This window comes from Fukomys damarensis, unplaced genomic scaffold (genome assembly GCF_012274545.1).
Source record: "Fukomys damarensis isolate Sample0158 unplaced genomic scaffold, DMR_v1.0_HiC HiC_scaffold_5, whole genome shotgun sequence".
In the NCBI taxonomy this organism is placed as follows: Eukaryota; Metazoa; Chordata; class Mammalia; order Rodentia; family Bathyergidae; genus Fukomys; species Fukomys damarensis.
The window spans coordinates 53,050,520-53,063,894 of record NW_022900917.1 but is presented as its reverse complement, the minus strand read 5'-3'; positions in this window follow the sequence as shown (position 1 = coordinate 53,063,894).

Sequence of the window (13,375 nt, the reverse complement as noted above, 5' to 3'; positions counted from 1 at the left end):
TTTAAATTTTGTTCAATATAACAGATTTTGTAGCATGTTGATAATTATTTTTCTAAAATATTACTTCTAATGTTTTAGTATTTTAAAAGCACCAAAAGCCTTTTAAAATGTCTAACTACTTCATAATTTTAAAGGACTGTTTTCTTCTACCGCTTTAACTGAGGAATGGCTCTTACTAAGGAGCATCAGTCTGGAGCTCCCACGTGCCTCATCCTGAATTCTACCTCTGAAGGAGACAGGGCAGCCTTCTAAGAAGTTTTGATCCAGATCTCCCATTCATTATCACAGGATCACTGGGGGAGTTATAATTTGAAAGTTACTTAAATTATATCTGACAAATTGGCAAATTTTCTTTTCTAACAGCCCCAGTCTTCTTATAAAACGTATATTCGGCTTGTCTCACTTAAGATAGTCAAATAAAAAACTGACTAAATCTTAGGGGCCAAATTAGGTTCAGCTCAATCTAAAGCTCTGAGTTCCTGAATTATCGAAACTGCTGTCTCTTATTATCTGTTACTGATACCATCATGTGCATAGCCAGCTAGAGGGCACAGGGCTTCACATTATGCTCTTTCTAGGATGGGACCAACTCATGCCAACACTAGGGATAAGTGGCAAAAGACTTGGACTTGATTCTCTGAGCCCAGTGTTCATCACAAGCAAACCTGTGGATCTATGGTCTTCACTGTTTCGTGCTAAATTACAACTATACACTTACTGCCATCCAGGCCCTACATACCAGGAAGCTTCAGGACTAATGGGAGCAATGGCTTTGCCTTGACTTGTACAAGTCCACAGAAGAAGAAAGACCAGGGAACGTGGTAGGAATATAAGTTCTGATCGTGACAACAAAGATGAAGTCCAGTTTTGGAAGGATAATGTCCTTCCCCACCTCAGCCCGACTAGCCACAGAAGAGCAAGGTAAAAGTAAGGGGCCACTGTGGTCAAGGAAATGGAGGAGGTGATCTGGGACTAATAACAGGAATATAAGTGAGACCTGGTCCTCCAGGAAGAAAGATGCTGTGAGAAACCTGAATAGATAGTGATGGTTTGTAAGTTTCTCATAGGTTGGCCTGGACTGGTAGTGAGTAAGGAACCTACACCTCATCCTTACAGATTGGCCCTGTGTTAGCTTTCTGTGACTGTAGTGATTACCAGAGATAAATAAACCTAAAAACAGAAAAGGGTTTTTTGGGTTTTTTTTGGCTAAAAATTTCAGAGATTTCAGTCCTTGATAAGTTTGCCATGTTATTTTTGGGCCTGTGGCAAAGTAAAATATCATGTTGGGAACACACAGTAAAGCAAGATGCTTCCCTTATGGTAGCCAGGAAGTAAGAGGAAGTGGAAGAGACTAACATCCCATATTACCTTTTGTGGCTGTATCTCCAGTAACTTAATATCATCCACTAGGCCTCACCTCTTAAAGATTTCACTACCTCCTAATAGTGCCAAAGGTGAAAAACCAAGTATTTAGCATATGGAAATTTGGGAATATTCAAGATACAAAATATTTGTTCACTGGGTATTAATAGCTGTCGTTTTCTTCACTCAACATTTTCCTGCTTTCTCTAATCAGTGCTGCCTGCCCCCTTGGACAAGTACGAACAAATGTCCCAAGCAGACTAACTGCAATTTTTTCCAGGATTTTTCTGTAAAATTACTCTGAACAAATGTTCCATATACGTAAAGTCTGCTGGAAGATTGTGGATCTGGATTTCCAGAGAGTTATATTCACTGTTTAGTATAGAAAGAAAATCTATGGAAGAAGAGAATGAAAACAACACAAGGAATCGAGGGAGAATCAAAAGTAGGAGAGAAAGAAGAGTGACATCCTAACTGTTCATCCTCTCTATCTCATTTTCCACACTTTAGTGAAACATGTTCTGCTTAGAAAAATTCAAGTTAACTTCTGTATCTACAAAGCAAGCAAGTCTTGCCAGACAAGCATAAACAAAGGCTCAAAGGGGAGAGAGTACACATCTTTCAGGCTTGAGTGACTGTTCTGAGATTGCTCTGGATTTTACCTCATTTTACTCTCACCAAGACCCAATAATAACCGATGCTGTGTTTAGCCTGTTCACAGCTGAGCAGCTTCCCAACACCATAACCATATAGCCAGTAAAAGACAGAGGAGTACACACTTCCATTGGAGTTCTGCATTTTACTTATTTAGTGGATGCCATGCTCTCATTTCCTCTAACTTGTGCCTCTCTCACCTGGCTCAATAATCACCCTTTCCTGGGGTGCAGGATTAAACACAGGCCACTCTGTCTTCAGACTCATCGAATCACTCTACCAGGGATCCAGGGCTGAGGATGTATCAGCATGTCTAGAAACCTGGCCCTTCCTGTTAGCGGTAGTATCATTTTGTTGTATGACAGAATTTACAGTCTTAAATGTTTCTTTGAAATACACAATCTGCTGAGGTTTCCAGGATGTATTTAGCTTGAGGTCCAAAACAACTGTTTGATACACTGAAGAATTGACACACTGAAGAATGTTTTGGCACTTTTCCACAGAACAAAAAGTACATTCAATAAAGATCACTTCCCTCCTGCTCCATGCCATCCCAAACAGTTGCTTTAGGCAAATTTATACCCACTTAAAAAAAAATATTTTCCAAGACAGTGTTCTCTTTGAAAAATCACATCTGGTTCTTTGCCAACTGGAGACTTGATGTAACAAAAGATATTAATCTAGCTAGGGAGCTAAATTCACTGAAAACAAAAAAGAGAAACTGGGCCAGCGTGCTATTTGCATTCCTACTGTGAAATAAGATCTGACCCAGTGTAGATCTGGAAAGAGCTCCCAGGAGAGCTGGGGAAATCTTGCTTCATGATAGGAAATGCGGTCTGAGTAAGAAACTACTCTGCTTTTCTGTCTGACAAGATGGAATCCTTCGTTTCCTGATGTTCTCATATTAATCCCCAAAGCATGATTGGCTGGCAAACTGCACTGGCTGGGATCAAGGGATGAAAGTTCTGGGGAGGAAATGGAGACCATGTGAGGTGTTGGCCTCCATCAGTGAATACACTGTTAGTCATGCTTTTTCACCATTTGTTCCAAACTCCAAACTGCTTGAGTAAGACAAATTAAAATGTCACAGAATCACGAAAATGAAAAAATCAGGTACAACCTCTGATATATTAGGTGGGTGGTACTTGGCAATCACTTAGTAAAGTCTGAATGCATGGTAAAGATCTTTGAAAACTTTGAAATGATTTTCCTGATAAAAAGCTATGCAACAGAGTTAAAAAGAGGAAGAAAATAGTCTTTGAAAGTATGAAAGAGCCAAGCTATGTGAAAGTGTTTTTACAGATGACAGGTAGGTAGATTGCTAACTTGATTGTCTTGGGAGCACTCAGAGCATTAGTACATTTATTGCTAAATGTGTCTGCTTGGGTCGTCGAGGTAAGCATGACCTTGGAAACTGTCTGGCTCTTTATTTCTTCCTCTCTGTCATTATTCCCTGTTACGTTTCTCTGACATCATGAACTAAGCAGCATTCAAATGCCAAGCCCTTCCATCATGATATACTTGACAGGGAGCGTCAGCCCACCATGGACTGAATCCCCTGAAACTAGGAAGCTAATTAAACCTCTCCTTTAGGTTGTGGGTATTATTATGTGCTAGCAATAGGAAATGACTAATATACTATAATTTCAAACTATTAAAATTTTACAAGTAAATTTAAAAATAATAGTCTGCATCCTAATTCCTTTTTAGGATATAAATAGAATTTGCTATCATTTATATATATGAAAAAATAGAAGCATTTTAAAAATCCAAGTATAGCTGGGCGTGGTGGCGTGTGCCTGCAATGCCAGCACTCAGGAGGCTGAGGCAGGAGGATCACTGTGAGTTGGAGACCAGCCTGGGCTACATAGTGAGTTCCAGGTCAGTCTCAACTACATAGTGAGACCCTGTCTCAAAAAAACAAACATACAAATAAACAAAAAAACCCCATAAAAATCCAAGTATGAATTTGTAATGTACTTGAGTTTTTTAAGATCATATATTTCCAAACTGCAGAATCACATGGGGTTGAGTTTCATATATTTAACAAATACATTTCTTTTTTTTTTTTTGCTCAGAAATAAATGTCCAGTTGGCAAAAGACATGGTTTTGGAGTCTCTGTGTTGGACATTCTCAACCTGTGGGAGCCAGACAACCTGACATTATCTGGGGTCCAGTACAGCCATCCAATACTGAGGTGAAAGTCTTCATAACATTCTCTCCCTAACACTTGCCACCCCCTCAAATGTCTTAGTTTAGAATTCCCTGACAACCTGTAGAGAAAATATATGTCTCCATCCTATAAGCCTCAAATCTCCTTGTTGACATGTTACAGAAAGGAAGGCAAAATCATCACATTATTTGAGGCAAATGTCATTTGATGTCATAATCTCTCAGGAATAGATGTCTCAGGAACAGGAATCTCTAAAAATAGTTTACAAACTCTATGTTTTTCAGAGAACAGAGACTTTCAAATTCGAAGCTTCATAATCCTCCTGTATGCTTGGTGCTGAAAAATAGTTCAGAATAGAAATGGGTAAAAAATAGAATTTTCACACATGGGTGTTTTACAAAAAGAAGAAAGGCACTTATGTTACATATTTGAATGATGGTAATATTTTAAAGGTGGTTGTGGAAATAGTTGGACAGCCTTGTGGATATGCTAAAACCAACAGAATTACACACTTTAATGGGTTGATTTCTCTGGTATGTGAATTATAGCTGAGATTATCATGTTTAAAAAAAAATAAGCCATGCTCAGAAAGACAAATATCACTTGTTCTTCCTAATATATGGACTCTAAAAAAGATGACAAGAAAGTATAAAGGAGACAACCATTAGACAAAAGGAATGGAAGTAGAAGGGGAATGTGGTATAAAAGTGAGTAATAATACAGGGCATATCAATGTAGATGCACTGCAATCTAAAAAATGCAAAGTTAGAGAGAAGGGCAAAGGTGTGATGAGAACGATTACAGTATGTTGTGTGTATGCACAAATCTGTGAAAATGGAACTAACTCATTAATCTGTACCAATAAAATGTGGCTGAGAAGGGGAGAGAGGGAGGGGAGAGGAAGAAGGAAGGAAGGAAGGGAAAAGTAAGGAAGGAAGGAGAATGAAAAGAGAAGGCAAGGATTTATACTTGACTCTAAACCAGTGGTTTCCAAATGTGAACAAGCCACTGCATCACCTGGAAATATTCAGCAGATTGCTAGACCTCACCCTCCTATTTCTGAGTCAGTAGTTTCGGAGCAGGGCTGAGAATTTGCATTTGTGCTGATTCCAGGAGATCCTGGTGCTGCTGGTCTGGGAACCACACTTTGCAAAACAAACTTTTGAATCAAGACCAGCGCTTGCTTGCTACAAGTCTCTACTCATTGTTTCTACTGGGTCTGAGTGATGTAGGCTGGTATCTGAGAAGATAAAATAAATTGCAAAGCAGCAAGAGTCAGCCAGGTTGAGCCATTTTGCAGGTGGAAACAAAATCTGTCCAGTCTCGCAGCTGTAGAATTACCGCATAGCAGCAGGGATGAGATCGGGCTTTGAGATCTGGTTATGAACAACCATGGACACAAATCGCAAACACTGGCTCCTAGGACTGGAAGAACAAACTAAGCTTTGGGGATAACACTGTGCTTTCTCTGTGGCAGCTCAGTAACTGATGAAGGTTCCGATTCTCTCATTTATCATTTTTCTTTTATGTAAGTATTAGGATGTATCTGCTTTGCAGCCCTATTAGTCTTTATTTTATTAACATACTTTTAATTTTTATTGAAAGAAATTTTCTTAGTTGCAAAAATACACTGTGAATTTGAAAGAGTGGCAGACACTTTGGATCTTTCTCACCCTCCCTCCTTTCCTCTCTCCTTCACTTCCTTTTCTTTCCCCAATTTTCCTCCCTCTGTGTCATAGTTCAACAACTTACCAGCCGCATGACCTGGACCTTCATATCGTCAGCCGCAATTTTTTTATGTCTACAGTGATAGTACAGTAATACTTCTGAGAGCTGTTGAAAAGATTAAATGAGAGACTGTCCTCAGTTTAGTGTCTCTTGGAACCCAAAATGCCTCAAATATCCAGATTATGGAATTGTCATCCTGTTCTTTAGTGTCAGAGCCTACACTCCTACTCCCATTCCCATGCTGTGCACCTGTAAAAAATATACTACAGGTATTTCTGAGTATCGGATGAAAGCATAGGTTCTCAAATTAGTCCCGATTGTAACTTTTCACCTCTCGCTGTGTCTGGTCACCTGCTGGTGTCTTGTAGTTGATTGTCTTTGCCCTTCACTGCTGTGCCTTACTTCTCCAGGTGTGAGCCAGAAGACAGGACATTCCTGAGTAATCGTAGCTGACTTGGTCTCTATAACAGAGCCATGGGCTCCCTGAACGTCAGATGAACAATGATCAAGAAAGTATAAGGTTTTTAGCTGCAAATAACTGAACTGATCTTCACCCAAATTTTCTTAAAATAGGAGTAAAAATAAACCTTTCCTCATTTAAGTTGTTTTTCTTGGGTATTTCATCATAGTGACATAAAGCTGACTAAAAGAGACTTCCAGAGTCCCTTGCATACCAATCAGGTGAGTAGAAAGACACATGGAGTCCTGAGCCTCCCTGCAGGCACAGACACACATAGAATGCTGGTGTATTCAGAGACTTATCAGAACAAACAGTGTGAAGCATAGACCCTGAGAGCCAGAAGCCACAGTGGGCTATCAGGACACTTCAGGAACAGACGCAGCAAGAACAACAGCCAGCACCCAAGGCCCTTGGCACAAGTTTCCTCAGCAGAAGTCGCACTGGGGCCGAGAATGGCTTTTGGACCAGATGCCCTTCTTCAGTGGCAATGTGGTAATGCAAGCTTCTGGGAACTGGGACCACCCTAGGGAAAGGAAGAAATCAGAAAGAGAAGGTGTGGGCTCTGAGGATGATGGCATACAGAACTCCACAAGCCCCAGCCCCGAATCATAAGTCACAGTATCAGTATTATCTGGAGTCAGGAAGTGTGGAAATAAAAAATAAAGAAACAGGAAACACAAATCTATTTAATTCTGAGCTTACTATAGCCAGAAAGTCACCATCCCCTGCATTTTAGCAGACACTCAAAGGCAGACATAAAAGGGAGAAAACTGAAGAGGAGAAAATAGAGGCTCCAAGTGAGCCATAGTATATGCTGCTGGCCTGGAGAAGTTGGAGGCAGCTAATTAGAAGTGGAAGAGTCTATGTGATACATTAGAGGTACATTCATTGGGCTTTCTTTAGTTGTTCCTAAGTTGAAAGAGGAAATAAAATTAAAGAAGGAAGCAAAAATTAATTCAAGCCATTTTGAGCTGTTAGGGAAGTTAGTTTGGCTTCCTAGATTGTCAGCAGAGATAGCAATCTAGCTTCCTGGGAGCCTGATTTACAGCGGGGTGGTTTTCACTCTCAGAGCCCACCCCTTCTCCATCTGATTTCTTCCCCTCTGCCCTCTTCTCTTTCTCCTCCTTCCTCAGGTCCCTTTCATATATTTTAGCCTACCCCTTTGTTTTATATCATTTTTCTTTTTCTTTTGCTCTTCATTTATATTTTGAATCTTATTAGAGAAACCATGTGATATTTAACCTCCTGGGTCTGGTTAATTCCACCTAGTATTATGGTTATCAACATTCACCCATTTTCCTACAAATGACTCAAATTTATCTTTATTTACAGGTGAGAAGTACTTCATTGTGTATGTATACTCCAGTTGCTTTATGTATTTATACCTCATAGAACTAGAGAGCCATCTTTAACCATTAAATGTGTTGCAAGACATGGGAGAAGAAAGGTAGTAAAATTCAGAGCTTTAAATTCCCAGGATAAGGTCTACATAAGACGAAAACCTCCTATGATTGCCTTAAAACACGTACACACACACAAACACAAACACACACACAATTATTTTTCTGTGAATATATAACTAAATTTTCAGAACCAAATCCATGATCTAATATTACTGGTGACTGAGTTACAGGGCAAATCTGGGGTCACTGGCACACGGGTGGCAGCTGAAAAGTGCCCTGGGAGAACATGCTGAATAATATAGAGGCCTGAGAACAGGAATTTTGTAATAAAATGCTCCCAGCAAAATACCTGAAAAGTAGTACTCAAAGAGATAGGAGGAAAATCAGGAGAAAATGAGGGCAATGAAATAAAAAGGGAAAGACAGCTTTTGGGAAGGATTTAACTAAAACAAAACTCCAGCCAAGTAAGCATTTGTACTTGGCAATATGGGAAGTCACAGGGGGCCACTTATGGAAGGCTAGCTCTAAAATGGAGATTTCTTTTTTCTTTTTCTTCATACGGTTTAGGTGAGACTCAATTAAGACATGTAAAATTCATCAAACTGTACATCTTGAGATGCATATAATTTGACTCCACACCTATATGCACACTTTATTCTTAGGTAATTCAGTTGGTACTGAATTTCTACTGCATTCTTTTAGGCCTCTTTTACCACCTTACCTGTTTTGACCTTGACCTTCCAGGTATAAGCTAATGTATATAATTTGTTATGGTTTATAAGTCATAAGCTGATTTACATAATCTATGCTATGGTTTATATCTAGGTGTCCAGTCAAAATCCCACGTACTCTTAAGCAGGACTTAGAGAAAGTGATTGGATTATGGGGCACTATAGCTGACTTGCTGTTAGGAGGCAGGGTCTGGTTGGAAGACACAGGTAACTGGGAGTATGACCTGGCAAAGCAAATCTCCCTCCCCAGCTCCTCCTTTCTCTTTCTGCTTTCCAGACACATCATGAGGTGAGCACTTGTCTGCTTGCACCCTTCCACCATGCCTTCCTCCCTTGGAGCCAGCCAATTGTGAACTACAAACATGATCCAAGGTAAATCTTTCTGTCTTTAAGTTGTGTTTGGTATTGTGCCTCAGGGACCAGAAAGTGACAATAACAATCTGTAACAAATGCTGTTCTAATACAAGAGGCTAAACTTACATACTTTGGTAGGATGGAGAGCTATGTGATGTTGCTAATATAAGTGAGCTTTCAAGGAATGGGAAGAAAGTCTTCTTGTCAGAATATATGACAAACACATGAGACTGACTGACCACATGAGAGCCGCAGAGGTGCTGCATAAGTCTATTAAATTAAAATGTACTGCTCAGAAGGCTCACCAGCAAACACTGGAATACCAAGGGGATGTCTGGGGCTTACACTGCCATAGACCAGTAGTGGTTAAAAAAAGAGAGACAGAGAGAAAAAGCAAAGAGAAACTAGATAAATAAAGTACACTCCCACCCACTCTCCTTTTCCGAGCTGTACACTGAGAATAACAGTTACTGTGTTATATTTTAATATTCCTGAACCCAGTACTTCACAAGACTCTGACAATGTCAAGACCCTGACAATGTCAAGACCTCATCTCAGAGTTTTAACAAGCATCAAGCAGTCATATTCTTCTTATAATCATGGTCTTGAGTGGCTGGGTATGGAGGAAATTGTAGGGAACTCCAGAATGCCTACCACATGGACATTCCCAGCTGGAATGAGGTTACTAGCATTGAGAACGAGCCCAGTCTCCCTCACTCTGCCATTACTGCACTACTTTAAGGGAGGAAATGCTACTTTGCAAAGTTGACTAGTACTCCTTCAAGAAATCCTTAGGAAACTTTAGCAGACTTTCAGAAAAGTTGTGCCTTTGAAGTAGTGTCAATTTATATTTAGGACTAGTTGCTGAAGAAATTAAGCAAATGTAACCAAAACGCAGCTCTCAACAGTAGACTGAAAACATGAACCAAAGTAAACCTCTCCTCCTTTAAATTGGGGGTGTCAGGTATCCTCAGCCACAAGAAAGTAATTAAGACACTAGTGAAACATCAATGGGGCCCTGATTTCAGAAGAGTAAGTTTTCCAGCAACCCTGCATTAGTTGTGTGGAGAGTGAGTTGTTTTAAGAATCTTAAGGCTGACCCTAAATACTTTCTAGATTCTCATCTTGCAGTGTGATCTACTGCTCTCACATGAACTCCCACCAAGCCTTCACCAGAGTCCAGCAGAAACAATCCTTGCCCTTGAACCTCTGGAATTAAGAGATAAATGCAAAAGGCTAAATGTTTCCAAATGAACTTATTCAGCTTCAGATATTTTTTACAGTAAGAAAAAAACTAATGTTTCTACATTTTCTTTTATACTTCTTTCCCTATCCTCACTTTCAAAAAGCTGGATAAAGAAGTCAGTCAATCGTTTTGCTGCTATATACATCCATTTCAAGCAGATGACTTCTGTGTATAGGAGCAGACAGAGAATCTTACATTAGCAATTCAAAAGCAGGTACCATATATTCATAGAGACAAACTGGAATAGACGATACCAGGGGCTGGTAGGAGCAAGGAAGGAATGGATAGTCATACTTTAGTGGGTGTGGTTTCTATGTTCTGGAAATGGATAGTGGTTAGGACTGCACAACATTGTGGAGGTACTTAGTGCCAATGAATTGTATACTTAAAAAATGATTAAAATGGTTAACTTCTGTTTAAGTATAATTGCAAAACAAAAAAACAGATGCAGCACATTTTTTTTCAGACATGACCAATTTATTCAGATAATTCAAATTTCATTTGGCAAAGTATATCCAAGGGCAGAGTTTGAGATAATTATATCCTTAGAAGCAATCACGTTTTCTAGTTAGGTGATTATAACATAAAGAAAGAAAAGCAAAACTTTTAAAAAATACATGTGTGAGGGGGTGATCATCATAAATATTTTCTTAAGAAACAAACAACCAGCTCGTGACAAATGAAGTGTGAGACATGGTAACAGTACGTAGTAAGTTTTAACTGAATTTGCTTCTACACTAAGCACCTATTTTATGCAAAACACTGGACTAGATGTTGAAGTGAAAGCATAAGTCACCAAGGTGCAATCTTTCAAGTTTACAGTCTAATAACAATGCATATAAAAATGGTGCAATACAAAAGAAAAGTGTTGTACAAAAGAAAAATAAAGGCACTAAAGCCATGAAAGGAAGCAATTTACTTCGTAGTAAAGGGTGGAATTGGGACCCACTAAATTTGATGGTACGGGTTAAGCAGGTGATAACACAGTAATAAAAGTGGTGGTAAACTATCTCCACAAAAGGAGAGTGTAGCTCATCCATGGCTTTAAAAAGTGTGAAAAGGAAAGGAGTACTCAAAGATAAAAAAAAGTCTTTTTAATTTCTCTCATTATTGTTAATCCAATTTGAGAAATGGATTAACAAAAGTGAACACAAAACAAAAAGCAGGAAAAGAGACAGAAAATACATCTCAAATTTCAGTATAAATCCAACCTGTGTATACTCATGTACTGTGGTTGTTCAAGTTAACACCATCAAAGGCCAAATGAGCCCTGGAAATGTAACTGTTTATCATGGCAGAACATGGATTCTTTTGTTAAGACTAAAAAGGACAGCATTAGCTGATAGGATATGTAAAAATTAAAAGTCAAAGCATATTCCCTCCTTAATACATGATCAAATATGCCAGATGAGATCATTTGAGGAGACATAAAATCTTTTTGTAAGTGAACTGATCTTACAATAACTTAGTGAGATTCTTTTCCTATTTAAAAAAATAGGAGCAAATCAGGAGCAAATCACTCCTGAATAAACATTGGTATGTAACTCAAAAAGAAATTTAATAGAACATACTAATAATCAATATCAGTTTCTGTGTCTGCAGCTTACACAAATTATGGTAATAATAATACTTCAGGGAACTCTTACAAACACAATATGTAACAGTACCTTTTAATATTTATTCATCATTCTTCTTAAGTTTGGCTTGTATTATCTCAAAGGAAAACTGGTAAGTTGTATTTTTCATAAAATTAATTCACTAACTTAAAATTTTAAAAAAGACCTTTACCAATGGTAAATTGGAATGTATATACCAGCCAAACTTTGATGAGATGAAAATAACGAAGTTACATAACCAATACTTCATAAAACCAAGAATCCTTCTAAGTACAGAATTTGATTCTTCCCCTCTCAGTAACAGCTGGTAAGACTTAGAATCTTTCCTCCTTAGGAACTATTATCTCACATAAAGTATTGTATTATTTAATGTTAATAAGCAATTGACATGCTATCATGAATAAAGAGCTATTTTTAAATCAAAATAACCTAGCAGACTAAAACAGATATATTAACACACTGAAATGGTTTATTTAAAAGTAAAATTCATAAAAATGTTACCTATCCTGGTCTTACATTAATTTAAAAATCAAGATGAAATATCATTTCAGACCTTTATATATCAAGATGCCAGTTCTTATAAAAATGTACTTTAGTTGTAAATGTTAATTATGTAAAAATAATTTCATATTAATTTTAATGAAGTTTCCTCAACTTTAATATTAAAAACATTTGAAGAACTTAAATTTTAATGGCCGAAGTTCCTATTTTTCCCATCTATTAAAAAAGGTTTTTTTTCCCTTATTAACATATAATGCCCTATTATTAAGGCACAACTTTTTAAGATGAAAATGGAACTATGTTTATTTTATACAATAGCTGTAAAACGGACTTTCTGTAGGCATATAATACAACTTAAATTCCACTAAGATCTAAAATGAAAAATCACTTTCAATCTAGAAGCAACTGTTACATAGCACAATAGGTAGTTGAAGCCAGAATCATCAAAACATTTGTTTTAACCTGTCAAACTGTCTCAGGCAGACCACCATCAATGTGGTATTCTAGAAAGGAAAGCTGAGTATTTTTTCTGCAGTGGCATGCTACCTTCTTTATGCTTGGGTCATGAGAGGTAGCTGTCACCTTTCACAGCCCAAGTGAAATCCAAATTTGAATTTAGCATCTGAAAAGGGGCAGAGCTGCTGATCCTAGGGTTCAGGGAAAATGCTAACTTTGCATCCTCCTTCAGCTACTCTTCCCCTGATCTCCCTTCCCATCTTCTTCTCAGCCATGACCCTGTACCATCTTCTCTGAAAGATTTACAAAATACTCAAAGAGAGCACCCAGAAAACAGAAAGTGATTACACAACTGGTGCTTAAAACATATAAACCAAAATGCTTTTATTTCATGATATATCATGAACAACTACTGCTGATTTAAAATCAAGAAACACTACAAACTGGTACTGGTGGTAGCAGGGACAAACACACTTCAAAGACAAAGATGACCATCTTATAGGCCATTGTGTACTCAAATGACATGGAGATGAAGGGATGAAAACCAACGGAAAGAGGTTTCCTCAGGCTTATCTATCCAATTCCTTCATATATTATTTATATTCTTGAGAGATGGGCAGGAAATTCTTCATGAAAAGAATTTAGTATGGGATTGGATCTGACTTATGTGCATGGATGTGACTTTAAAGG